Source organism: Hibiscus syriacus, unplaced genomic scaffold, assembly GCF_006381635.1.
Source record: "Hibiscus syriacus cultivar Baekdansim isolate YM2019G1 unplaced genomic scaffold, ASM638163v2 tig00006753_pilon, whole genome shotgun sequence".
Lineage (NCBI taxonomy): Eukaryota > Viridiplantae > Streptophyta > Magnoliopsida > Malvales > Malvaceae > Hibiscus > Hibiscus syriacus.
The window spans coordinates 561,349-576,487 of NW_024062111.1; the positions used below are offsets into that span (position 1 = coordinate 561,349).

General features: G+C 33.3%; 1 pseudogene; it reads left to right on the forward strand.

Annotated features, from left to right (window-relative positions):
* Positions 1-11,960, forward strand: part of LOC120201042 — a 28,691-nt pseudogene extending 16,731 nt beyond the window's left edge.
* The last annotated feature ends 3,179 nt before the right edge of the window (positions 11,961-15,139 follow it).

Here is a 15,139-nt window from a genome sequence, read left to right on the forward strand (position 1 = left end):
TAGCTCTATGTCTCTTTCAATTTCAGAAGCGAATTCACCTTCTGATTCCTGGATATGGAGAGGTATCCTTAGTAACTATGCTAAGAATGATCAGATTGGTGGTTGTTTGAGACAAAATTCTAAGTTCAATGTTGGAAATGGGCGGTCGATTGTTTTCTGGAATGATGTTTGGATTTCTAATTTGCCTTTAAAAAGCCTTTTCCCGAGAATTTTTGCTTTGTCGACGAACAAAGGGGGGATGGTTTCTGATTTTGCTGAGTATGAAGATGATGTGTGGGTTTGGAATATTCAACTTAGAAGAAATTTGTGTGATTGGGAATTGGACCAGTGGATCGCTTTTATGTCATTGATTGACAAGATTTCACTGTCACAATGTGTGGAAGACTTCTTGGGATGGTCTGGAAAGGGGGATGGCATTTTCTTGGTCAAATCATGTAGATTGTCGTTACAAGGTAGGACTGAAGGGAGTTTTGAATGGAAGAAGTGGGTTTGGGATGGTTTGGCACCTCCTAGAGTACAAACGTTTTTATGGCAGATCTGTCATCAGAAAGTGGTAGTGAGAGTGGAATTGAAGAGGAGGAATTCAGATTTCGGATGTTCTTTGTCCATTTTGTCATTCTCAGGATGAATCTATTGCACACCTGTTCCTATCGTGCACTGTTGCCTCGGATTTGTGGAGCAAATTTCTACGGTTATAATATCTCTACGGTGTTGCCTCAAGACCCTTCTTCTATTTTGTGCTCGTGTTCGAACCTAAGGAATAATTCCATTATTTGGAGGTTTATTCCGGCTGTCATCTTTTGGTCTAATTGGAAGGCTAGAAACCAGGTTGTTTTTGAAAACGGCAAATGTGACTCTACTGTCCTATTCTTTATCACTAGATTTAAATTGGCTAAATGGTTCTTGGCTAAATACCCTGGGGTTCGGATTCAGACTGACCTTCTAGTAGGAGATCCCACGCGGGCGGATAAACTAACTTCTCTCTAGTATGAGTACTAAGAAGGTTATTTGCTGGACTCCACCGCCATTGGACATGTTCAATCTCAATGTTGACGGGGCAGTAACGGGAGATGGGATGCAGGGTGGTATTGGTGGGGTTTTGAGAGACTCCTTCAGTTGCACTTTAGCTAATTTTTCCTCTGCAGTAGGGCCTGGTCCCCCTATACTGACTGAACTGAAAGCTATTATGAAAGGATTGGTCTTCTTCTTTTCTTCCGATTGGGCCAACAAGGGGAGACTTATTTTGGAAAGTGATAGCAAATGTGCAGTGGATTGGATTTTAAAACTGCAAACTGCCCCTACTCTTTTCAGTCAATTGGTGGAGGAAATTAAAGTTCTTGCTACTGCCAAGGGCGTCGTTCTTAGATGGGTTTCTAGGAGTTGCAATATGGAGGCCGACAGGTTAGCTAAGCAGGGGATCGGTTGAGTGTTGAAGGCTTAATGTTGAACTTCAGGAACTAGTTGATGTTGGGTTAGGCGGATGGGTTTTTGTTTCCCATCGCTATTTGTATTAATGTCATGTTTTATTTTCGAGGGTTAGAGTGTTATGTCTATCCTGTGTTATTCAGGGTCAGAATGTTAGGTGTATCTTATGTAATCCTGGTTTATTAATATACTGAGGTGCTCTTTTCCTCCCTCAATTAGTTGCCATCCTGAGTCAACTATGAGGGAGGTTCCTAACGAGACCTCCTATTCCTATCAAAAAAAAAATGTTTTCACAAACTTGGTGCACTGATGGCCTGATATTGAGAATATACACCTGTTGTTTTGGGAGATATTTTGATTTTTTTTTTCATTAGTTTGCGAGTGATGAATATTTCTTTTTTGTTTATTATAGGCAGGTTACCAAACTCAAAGAGGTTGAATTTGGAAGCTGTAGGCGTTGAACTTGATAACACAGGAGCTGTGAAGGTTACTTCTTATGCCATTTCTTATTCTTCTGTCTTATAATCGAATATTACTAAGGGTGTACTTGAAAAACCACCAAGTAATTGAATTTGGGTGCAATTGCCTGTAATTACATAGGTGTAGTATGTTCGATTAACCATTGACATTGGCAGGTCTCATTGTATTGAGTGCAACTAGAGCACCCCAATTACACTCTTCATTTCAATTCTTATGTGTTACCACTCCACAACAAAATGGAGTAGTTGAACATAAAAATGGTAACATTCTAGAAGTAACTGGACCCTTGCTATTTCTCAAACATATTCTTAAAAATTACTGGGGTGAAATTATCTTAATTGCTACTCTTATTAATCGACTTCCCACATGTGTTCTTAACATGCAAAGTCCAATTGATGTCTTTAAGTTTTTTCTAACTTTTGGGCATCTCATAATTTAATTCCTCGTGTTTTTGGGTGTGTTGCGATTTTTCAAGTTCATTCTCATCTTTGGGGAAAATTAGACCCGTGGGCCGTGTGCTATTAAATACATTTTCATTGGATATTCGTCAATACAAAAGGGTTATAAATGTTATCACCCACCTTCTAATTTTTTTATATTAGTGCTGATGTTACTTTTCTTGAAGATGATTCTTTTTTTAGTCCAATTATCTTCAGGGAAGACTTTGATTGAAGATAACACTGTGAATACAACTTTCCTCGATCTTGGTTATTTTTCTAAATTTACATCTTTGCAGTTAACACTTGTTCCTGAGTCGATTCATGAGTCTGTTAGTGAGCATGTTCTTAATGAGTCCATTACTCCACCAAATAAGTCAGTTATGATGAAAGATAAGGAAAACCAAAGAAATATTCAATTGCAAGTTTACTCCAGGAAGAAGACACCAATTTCTCAACCAATTAAAGTACAATATCTCATTTGTACTATTGTTTTTTTCACCAGAAATTATTTCCAAGCAAATACATTCATCTACTCATGCCCGCTTACCCGAAATCACCTCCAAGTCAAATGATGAGTCTGTCGAACCAGAAAATGAGAACTCAAACAATGAAGACTTACCCATTGCCCTTGGAACAAGAACCTGTACTAAACATCCACTATACCTTTTCACGTCCTACTAAAACTTATCTCAAAACCATAAAACTTTCTTGACCAATCTAATGAGAGGCGGGAGGATGCTATGAAAGCAGAAATGGCAGCCCTTGAGAAGAACAAAACATGAGAAATAGTAGAACTATCAAGTGGGATGAAATCAATGGGATGTAGATGGGTGTTCTCTATAAATTATAAGGCGGATGGCACAGTTGAAAGGTACAAAGCAAGGCTGGTGACCGGAGTATACACTTAAACCTATAGCATTGACTATATATCTTGAGACATTTGCTCCTGTAACAAAAATGAACACAAGAAATTCTCGTCTTTGGCAACTAATTTTGAGTGGTATTTACAACAATTCGATGTTAAGAATGCATTCCTCCATGATTTTGAAGAGGAAATTACATGGAAGTTCCTCATGGTTTTAAATCTAAGAAGGAAAAGGTGTGTAAATTGAAGAAAGATTTTTATAGGCTCAAACAATCTCCATGAGCTTGGTTTGGGATGTTTGCTTAGTCAATGATCTCACTGGGATATAAGCAAAGTCAAGGTGATCACACTTAGTTCATAAAATACTCAAACACTGGAAAAGTTACAACATTTCTAGTGTATGTAGATGACATCATAGTTACGGGTGATGACAATGAATGAATGAGGAACTTGAAAGAATTTCTTTTGAAGGAATTTGACATCAAAGAGCTAGGAAAGTTGGAACACTGCCTAGACATTGAGGTGGCATGTTTGAAGCAAGGAATCTTATCCCTCAACAGAAATATGTGCTTGACTCATTGAGAAACTGGGAAGATGGATTGCAAATCAGTTGAGACGCCAATCAAGTTTAATCATGGTTATGTGATGCACCAGAAAAACCACTGGTGGAAAGAGGGTCCTATCAAAGGCTGTTTGGAATGTTAATTTATTTGACACACACTAGACCAGATATAGTCCTTGCAGTAAGTGTAGTCACCTAGTCTATGCATAATCCGGAAGAATCATATCTCAAAGCAGTAAATAGGATAGTGCAATACTTGAAAGGTAACCCATGAAAAGGAAATTTGTTCAAACCATAGTCACATGGATCGCGGTACGCTCTGGTACGGGAACGTGGAATGAGATCGCAATTCGCTAGGTCTCTAAAATTCGGTACGAGGAGGGTAGACTTATTTCGGATCGCTCCGATACGATGTACCAATTTCTTAGGTTGTTATTTTTCTACCCTACACAAAGGTATTAAACAAAAAGTACAAATTACCGGTAAGCATTAATGCTTTGAAATTGAGTTCCAAGTCTATAACTAATGGGCCATTTGTAATTTATTCATTTTCCCGCCAAAGCCCAAATCAGAGTTTGTGAATTGCTCATTTCCCCCCTTTACTTTGAAAAGACCCCTGCCAGTTTGCCTGATACTTTACAGCAGATCGTCAAACTTGAAAGCTTCTCAAGCACTCTTTGAAAGATTTTAAAAACTGTTTTTTTTTTCATCGTCAATATCTGAAAATTCAATATTTTGGGTCATCAATGGAGGAAGATACAACCGACGCCCAGATTCCGGTGGATTTCGACGGCCTCCACCGTACGCCGGCGTCGAAATTAAAAGAGAGATGTCACCCGAAGCGTTTCCTCACCCTTGTTTCAGATCCAAGGTTAGTTTCGCCTAATTCATTATCTTCTTCAGCCTTAAACCGACCCGTCGTTCCCCCATTTCCTCTCCCTCAAGCTCCTCTTTAACACTCGACGAAACCTAAGCCTCCATGGCATCCGCCGTCCTACGCTCCGACGAGGAGCTAGGACTCCATCTAAACCCAAAGTTCGTATCGAATCGCGATTTTGAAACGACTGGAACGCGTTTGTACCGCATTGTAGATCATGGGCTGTTGAGAGATTTCTGTAACTATGGTTCAAACATCAAATGAACCCAGGCATTAAACTAGAAGCATATATGGATGCAGATTATGCAGGGTCTTTAGTCAATAAGTCAACATCTGGGTATTTACTGTAGTTGTAGCCGCATAACATAATTGTTAGAGTTTTATTTTCTATTTATTTTGTATTCTACATCTTATCTAATTAAGACATTAGATAGAATATTAATTAGATAAGTTAACTCCTAGTACGACACTAAGTTAGAATTGTATTCCTATTATAACTTTCATGTAAATCTGCCTAGATAGGGCCTTACTCGTGTAATCGTTTTCTAAGTGAAAAGATACAGAGTATTCAATTTCTTCTTTGTTCCATGAACCTTGTATATTTCTACATGTACAATCCTAGGTGGAAATCATATAACCTAGAGGAATAAGAAGCATATTGTAATAGCAAGTTCAAATGTTGAATCAAAATTTAGATCGATGGGCTTTCAGAGCATGTGAGTTACGCTGGGTAAAGATAATCCTAGATGACAAAAGAATAAAGTGGGAAGGACCCATAAGGTTTTACTGTGATAAAAAATCAGCTATCAATATTGCTCACAATCCTGTTTAATATGATCAAACAAAGCATATTGAAGTTGATCGGAATTTCATTAAAGAAAAATTGGACAGTGGTCTAATTTGTACTTTATTCATCTCTACCAAGGATCAGTTGGCAGATGTGCTCACGATGGGGTTGACAAGCAAGGTTTTTAAAGAAATTCTAAACAAGCTGGGAATGACATTCATTCACCAGCTTGAGGGGGAATTTTAGAATCAGCCTGGTAGAAGTCTTGTATGCTTAGGAGTTTTCTTATTATAAGAAAGGATAATTCTTTGGAGTCTTTGTAATCTATATCTCTAGATAGTATTTTATCTTTGGCAGAAAAGTTTTATTAAAAGTCAGTAACTCAGTTTATTTAAACTGATGTAATCTCCTGAATTTAAGAATCAAAATTTTCTTTCATTACCTCTTTTTTTTATTTCCTTCTCTTTCAGTTTATTTCCTTAGATTATAGCAGTTAGCTTGTATGATCATGAATCCATTGTGATTGATCTTACTAGTGCCACGCATTTTGATGTTGTGTTTCTTTCTTTCTTTCTTTCATGTTCCTTTCTGATAATTTATTTTGACCAGTACCAGATAGGATATGCATTTTTACTCCTGATATCGTTTTAAGAAAGCATGCCTTTAGAAAGAACTATGTGTAGCTTTGGAACTTATTTATGTAAAGCTGAAATAACCTTCTTTAAGTTACATTGTATGTGGTGCATTTCTTTTTATTCATGCACTTTGTTCATTTTGTCCATATTTTGTATCAATATATGAAGATGACTTATTTTTGTATTTTTGTCGAGAAAGGTTTGTTGGTTATTTGGTTGACATAATTATGTTAATTGCATTATTTATGTTCTATTGCCTGAAAATAACAGTGGCTTGACCTAGTTGAAGTTTTATTACAGTACTGAGACCAATCTAAATACGTTTGCAGGTGGATGAGTGCTCACGCACTAACATTCCCAGTATTTGGGCTGTTGGTGATGTTACAAATCGGATGAACCTGACTCCAGTGGCCTTAATGGAAGGAACTTGCTTTGCGGCAAGTGTTCTGTCTGAAGCCCTTTTGTTTTTTCTTTACCTAGCCTCTTTTTTTTTTTCCACTGAAGCAGTCACATATGATCACTTGAGCCATCACATTTATTGTTATTTTTATGCAATTACATGTTTTTTCATATTCCTTTTTGTTTTTGGGAAAATGCTTGCAGAAAACTGTTTTTGGTGGAGAATCTTGCAAACCAGACTACAGCAATATACCTTGTGCGGTTTATAGGTAATGAGTTATATCTTACAACGTGCCTCTGGTTTTGCTGTAGTGTGGTGTCTGTATGAATAATTTAGATTAATATGTAGGGTAAAGTACACAAATGGTCCCCGACTATAGAGTGTTGTTTTGTTGAGTTCTTCGACTATTAAAAGTTATAAAATGATCCTTCGACTATATGGCGTTGCTTTGATGAGTCCCCCGACTATTAAAAATTATAAAATGGTCACCCGACTATTCATATGTTCTAAACTCATCATTTTCCTTTAAACAATCGATGCAGTCTGAGCTAAAAGTTAAGTTGTTGACTGAGATATTCTAAAATATGATTTTAGAATCTCAAACGACTATCATATCTCAGTCAGTATGTTAACGTCCAGTTTAGACGAATGTCAATTTTCTACAAAGAAAGGATGAGTTTGGAACATATGAATAGTCGAATGACCATTTTGTAATTTTTAATAGTCGAATGACTCATCAAAGCAATGCCATATAGTCGAAGGACCATTTTATAACTTTTAATAGTTGAAGAACTCAACAAAGTAACATTCTATAGTCGGGGACCATTTGTGTACTTTACCCTAATATATAACATTGCAGTCAATAAAATCATGTTTTAATCTCTTTCTTCCGAGGACTATCGCACTAAGGGGATTGTTCAAATTTTTTTGTTGAGTGCATCATTTTATCTTGGACCTCTTCACTTTCTCTAGATTTTTAATTTGTGTCAGGAGCTAAGTGATACCAATTTAGTTGGAGAATTTACAATAATATCCTAATAAAATTATTATAAATAACTATAAATTGTTTGTCTTTTTATTTGAGATAATAAATAATTATATTTTTGTTCTTTTTACCTAAAAAGCTACCCTCCTTTCTATTTGAAGAATGGTTTTGAACTTTTTAATTTGAAGAAACCTACCAATCATTATAATGTATCGTGCATTATTTCCAATGTTTTTAAAACCGGACCGGACATTGAACCGGTGAAAGTACTGGTTCACTGATTCATTAGTTCAACTGGGTTCAACCGCGGTTGAACCGGATTTTACATAAAATAATATATATATTTTTTAATTTTACATAATATTCAAAGCAATATTAATATATATGTAACACTTTTTTTAAGTTTACAATATTAAAAGGTATAAAAATATCACAAGTCATAACATATATAAATTAAAAACCATAAAATCAAGTGAAACAAAATGATTCAAATCAACTACAACATAATATTTAAGGTAAAACATATTAAATAATAAATATAATTATATAACTATAATCAAAAAAATAAAATTGGGGCTTAAAAAAATCATAACAAATGATGTCATTTGGTTTAATTTTTTTTTTAAAAAAACAATCCCACATGGCTAAGAAACATAGAAGAGCATCCCAACTTACTTCTATAAATAATAGAGGTAATTTGACATTCAAAATCATGGATCCTTTTGGTGAGTACAAAGCGAACTATTCTTTCGCTTCAATTGAGCTCAAATTTTAGGCTTCAATCGAACTTCTAATTTTTTTTTTAGTTCGAGCCTTTTCGAGTTTAAGTTTTAATATTATATTTCGAGTTCGAGTTGAACTTGATAATTTTTAGCTCGTGAGTTTTTGAATCGAGTTAAGCTTACTTTTAAAGTTTTCGAGTTCGAGTCGAACTCAGCAATACTCGAATTTGACTTGGCTCGTTGAACAAACGACTTCGTTTGGTTTAATTTTTTTTTAAAAGAAAAAAAGTGAACCGGCGGTTCAAACCGGTTTTGCCGGTTTTCAGCCGGTTCATTGCCAGACCGGTTTTGTGAGGTAACCGGACCGAACAGGCCACCGGTTCATGATTCAACCGGTTAAACTGGCCGGTCCGGTCCGGTTTTGATAACCATGATTATTTCTAAAATAACTAAGATGCGGTTGCACTCGCTTTTGTTGCTGTGTCAAATTCTAGTTATCTTTTTATGGGGCCAGTGTCCTACTTATTGCTTTGCATTCAACCTTTCTTTCTCATAAATTAATTGCTATGCCCGTTTGCTACTTTGCAGCATCCCTCCACTTTCTGTCGTTGGTCTCAGTGAAGAGCAGGCAATTGAACAGGTAAATAGTGATGTTCTGGTTTTCACGTCAACCTTCAATCCAATGAAGAACACCATATCTGGGTATGATGATGATTTTGAAATGTTATTGCACAGACAAAAAGAAAGAAAGAACGAAAATGTTAAGCGGTACATAGTGGCATTGATTTGGTGATATTTTTAAAAAGGAATATTTTATTTTTCTATGAAATTCAGTAAAAGTAGTGCATTGACAATAATATTGTTTCCTAAAATAGTAATTGAAGAATACTTAGTCAATACCTATAGGCTACTGCTGAGCAGATCCTAGATAAATATGTAGCCATCTTTGTCTTAGCTTCTCATGCCCTTTACTTCCTCCGATAATTTCATCTATCAAATAGTTTGTATAACATATGCTTTCTTTGCATCTTTTACTAGAATATGTGGAGTCAATAATTAGATCTGGACTTGGACACCCCATGATTTATAACAAGTTTTTTTATATTAACTTCAAAGATCAAAGTGGCATACCCATAAAAGTTAAGGTGTTCAACATGGACAGTTTAGAGTAAATTGAAGAGCTATTATAGTATAGCTTTGAGATGCAATTTGACATTCTATGTATAATCATATTTGTGGTTTCATAATGTGGGCATGGCTTGCTAAGTTTTAGGTCATGAAGTTGATGAAATAAAGGATTAAGTTTTGTAAGATTTGATTTTGTTTTTTGGTTCTCGATTTTGGATGTTCTTGGGGTTATTTGGTTTTGCCTTCTTCTGTAAGTACCTTGTCACCTAGTATATTTTTCAAATAATCTATTTTATCTAATATGGTGCCGATTAAGCATCCAATATTTTTCAATATTAAGCATGTCAAGTATGTCCTTTACCAAGATCATTTGATCACAACCACATTAAATTCTTGTATATACTAATAATTTTCATTCTTTGTGATTTTTGAATTTCTCCTCGTATGATTGTAGACGACAAGAAAAGACAGTCATGAAGTTAGTAGTTGATGCGGAGACTGATAAGGTACTTGGAGCATCTATGTGTGGGCCAGATGCACCTGAAATTATGCAGGTACCATGTCTGTTGGTTCTTTTGATGTACAATATGTATGCAGTTGGTAATGTGGTCTAATTTTGCAAGTGAATAGTGTAACTCTTGTAGCTTAAGAAAATTTAACTGGATTTGAGCTAGTCCATTCAGTCTTTCACTGAATATTTTCTTATCTGTGAACGGGTTTGCCTTTTTTTACTTGATGGAAAATTCAAGTACTAGAGAATATTGAAAATCCTGATGACAAAGAGGGATGATTTTCTAGGTCACGGTGAACTTCATAGAGACCTTGCTTGATCCTATTATTTATGTTATACTTGTACTTGGGATTTGAGTGTTGGATATGGGTCTGTGTCCGGCACGGGAGTGTCTAATTTTGTTTTCAAATTTGTTTCATGCTTTTTTTGTGTGTGTGTGTTGTGGTGGGGGGGTAACATAGCTATTATTTTTGGAAATATTATGCAAATGGTAACGATTAGATGGGCCCGTTTCCCTTGTGTATAGTTCTTCCTTGCATAAGCTACATCAGGGAAATAGGTGGTGTTTTGGGCTGCATTCAGGGAAAAGGTGAACTACACTGCATATTATAGACCTAATAATCATAACTCTAATGTTCTAATTTTGATTTTCCTTTTAGGGTGTGTTTGGTGGGAGAATGTGAGATTCCCATGGGAATGGAATCCACATTCCCCCGTTTGGTTGGCCGGGAATGTTATTCCCGGTAATCTTACATTACCAATAGTGGATTTTTGGGGTATATTACTGGGAATGTCATTACCTCCCTTTCCTTAGGTATTGTTGGATTACCGACGTTTTGGACTAAAATGCCCTTAAATTTTTTTTGCTTTCAAAAATATCCTTATTCTGTCATTGAATAATAAAAATTTTACGAAGGTTAAATTATAAATTTATCCTTAAACTATTTTAGATTTATAAAAAAAAGTCTATAATTAAAATTTTATATGAAGTTCGGGGGTTAAAATAAAATTTTACCCTTTCATTAAACATTTTTATATTTTCAATTTTGTAAATAATTTTTATGAATTTAAATTTTTAAAGAAAATATATAAATATTTTTCAACTTATTAAAAAAACAAATATATAATAAGGACAATTTGGTCAAATATACATTCCAATAATCTTTTATTCATTTAACCAAACACGGTAATCTTACATTCATGCTAAACCAACCAAACACAAAATGCAACATTCCCAGTAATCCTATTCCCTGGTAATCTTTTATTCCCAATGGTAATCTTTTATTCCCACTGATAATCTTACATTCCCACTGGTAATCTTACATTCCGTGAACCAAACGCATCCTTAGGGCATCGCCTTTGCACTAAAGTGTGGAGCGACTAAGGCACAATTCGACAGCACGGTAAGTTCAACTTGTCTAAAATCAAGTCTTCTGTTTTGTCGTTGCACTCCAGTATTATACTTTGGATTGATTCAACATCAAACTACATTTGCCATTTTAAACCTATTCGGTAAAGGTGTTTCTTTAGGTCGAATTAGTTTTTAGCTAGAGCCACTAAGTAGCAAATTGTTTAACCCGTATAAACATACTTGTCATGATTATTATTTTGCTGAATTGATGTTTGAAGGTGGATAACTGGATATGTAGATACTGTTTTAATCATTTTCAAAGCATTAAGCTAACTCATTGGCTACTCGCTGTTTCTTTCCCAATATGATTATGATTCTTTTTATTTATTTATGGAGGACAAGATTTTCGGACTTCATTTTTTTTTCTTATAGGATTATCTCCCCCTGGCCATCCCAACTCATTCCCATTTGTAAAATTTTCTTATACAATAAACCCTTATAAAATAATGCGATAGTTGCTAAGAAAAAGTAGTATTTTGAAGATTTTAATCATCAAAAATGTATATTATGCATTGATGCAGTTATTTTAATACGTTGATCAAAGTGAGATTTTGTTAACTGATTATTGAGGATTTAGTATACTGTATTGTATTTTGTCAATGGATAAAGTCTTTTGAACTGTGGTTACCACAGGTGGGCATACATCCTTCGGCTGCTGAGGAGTTTGTGACCATGCGGTCTGTTTCGAGGCGTATCACCGTCGGTGGGAAACCGAAGACAAATCAGTAGACTGTATTCAGTCCGGTTTATACAGAAGCAAGATTTTATTACATAAGGTAATAGATGGTTGGGTGAGGGTTGTGATTTGTATTCACAATAAAGGGCGTATTTTGAGTTTGTATTAGTTGAAATGGAGGCACCAGCAATGGATTTGTACCGTTTAAGGAGAAAAATTATTTGGACTGTGTGGGTAGGACTTTTAAAAGGTAGTATCCATCATATACTGGTATTTTAAAATAAATGGTGAAGATAGTCAAAATGACAACTAACTCAGGGTTTGTTTGTAGGAGCAAATAACAATGGTAACTACATTTTGGAATGTTAAAATAAATTTTTAAACGAGTTTGGAACATATGAATATTAATAATTAGGTGATAATTTTATAATTTTTAATAATCGGGGATTCAACAAAACATACTATAGTTGGGGGTATTTTATAACTTTTAATAGTTAGAGGATTTGATAAAGTAGTGTCTTATAGTTGAGAGATCATTTGAGTATTTTATCTTAAAGATAAATATAGATTAATATTAATTTCAAAGAGATAATATCGTGTAATTCATTGATAATATGATCTTATTCAAGTATATGGTTGTTTTCATGATCTCCCATTTTATTGATATGGCATGCATATTTCAAGGGTTAGCAATTCAAATTATCAAATTTGATATTTGGAATATATTTAATATTTTTTTAATAATTTAATAAATATAAGTAATTATTTTAATTTTTAATATTGTTTACTAAATTTTATAATATTTTAACATAATAATATTTTTTTAATAATAAGTCATTATTTTATTTGTTAAGTAGTAATATAATATTTTATATTATTTTGAAAATTTTAAACATTAAAATTGTAATTTTTTATTAATATATTAATCTAACATAAATTCATTGAATTGAATCAAAATTAAGATTAAACTAAACAATAAAGATTAGATTATAACTATATGGAAAATTATACACATGACATACAGAAACATACTATTAATGTGATACACTAAAACACACTATTAATTAAATTGTTCTTTTTAAGTAAATATTTAAAGGGTAAATTGTACATTTAGTACATAAAATTATCATTTTTGTTTCGTTTTAATACCTAATTGTTTTTTCAAAATCATAACTATTGTTTAAATTAAATTTAAATTTGGTAACCTACCGTCTAAAATTTAACTACAATGCTCGTGTGGGATGATATGTCAATTTTTTAGTTACTTTTTAATTTCTACATCTCCTTTCTCTTTCTTCGTTATTATTTTTTTAATTAATTTTACCAACCAATTAGGTGATGACACGTGTCACACCTATGAGGATAAAATGAAAGAAATCATTATTGCTCTCAGCATTAATTAGATCCGGGACACTTGCATGAGATGCAAGGCACTAAACCTTTGAGTTAAGCTAATCATTTAGGCTAATTTTATCCAATTATATATTTAACTTATATAACAATATCACCATAAAATAAATATTTTCTTCTTGCAAATAAAGAAAACACAACATTTCTTTCCAAAAATAGCATAAGCACAAGGCAAAACACATAAAACGAGAATCATCGAATAAATGCAAGAAAATATTATATGCAACTAAAAATGACCCAAAGTACAAGCAATAATTGTTATAAAGGATACAAAATATACGACTTTTAACCAGTTATCAAACTTCTTTAAATTCGAATAATAAATAATCTTTTATAATATAATTTAAAATAAAATCATTGTCTTGAATTATTATTGATAGTAAGAACCACAATCATTCTTATTCATTTTTAGTGTGCGGTTCAATTCACGTTGGCAGTAGATAAAATCACATTAGATCCTACAAGCCATAAGTGACCTCTAGCAAGACATTATGACTACCCAAGTTAAATAAAAAGCTCATGATATGAGACAACCTAAAATCAACTTATGATATGAGACAACCTAAACTCAACTCATGTCATAATCCTTTTATCTCACGAAATCTTGGTGGAATATAAGGCATGGAAAATGTCAACCTTATGTAATTATATCTTTAGTTTATCGATACCCAATTGAATTGACTAAACAACATTAATCTCTATCAACTCATTTGAGTATGACCATGTATTTCTCAATCTCAATCATTGAGGGCCCCTAAGATATCTCTGTTATGATAAGAGGGATAAATTTTGTCTTAATCACTTACATCTTACTATATGATTCTTGTCATGTTCAAACATAACCTTTATAATCGTCTGATTAAAGATAATGTTCGATTATGTCAAATCATAATAATCATCATATTGAAAACCGTAGTAATATCAACTATAAGGATTTAATGACATAACTGTTAAAGATTAATATATGACATTGATTCATGTATTAATCTCAAAATGAGTTGATCCAATATTTATTCTCAATAAATATATATGAATTTGATCTGAATCTCATTCACATATTAATCTCATTCACATCTATCAAACTTCATACTAATAATTTTTTATCATCGTTCTCATAATAGTAGCCGATTAGGGATATTTAGAATAATTATTATTCAAGGAAAAAAGGCGTGCAAATGGTAATAATAAAGTTTAGTAATCAAAATAACATGTCCATACAATAGGTCTAGAGCGCAAATGCTAACAGTATATGTATATCCTTCTAACTGTAATGATAAATAGACTTTTGAAGTTTCATATTTCCCGTCTTATAATCACCCATAATAATATCTCATTGGTCTTAAATAAAAGTAGTTTGAGAAGAAGAAGACACATCGATATAACCTAAATCTTTATGATTTGTTTCAGTTTTGTGAGCAAGTATCCCATCATGTATCAATCTACTAGTTCCAAGCTTCTTAAGGGTGACGTTTTCTGCATCTAATTATTTTTGAAAAAAATTCATCTGATCTATGTATCTTTTAATTTGAAATCATAATTTAACATTTTTTTTCTCAATTTTCACAATCAAAATAATTTTATATGTGACAAGCTTCACAACTGTTTAATTGAGTTATTTACACTATCCAACCACTCTTTTATGGATTTGATTCTTTGTAAATATCATAATATTTTTGTTGTGAAACTTTAAAAGATTTCTTATTTTTATATGCCAACCAACCATAAGTTCATTATCAAATATATCTGCTGTAATGCTTTAATATCAGTCATAAAAACGGAATGTTTGGTAAATTATGAAAAATATGAATGCTCGTAACAATTTTCA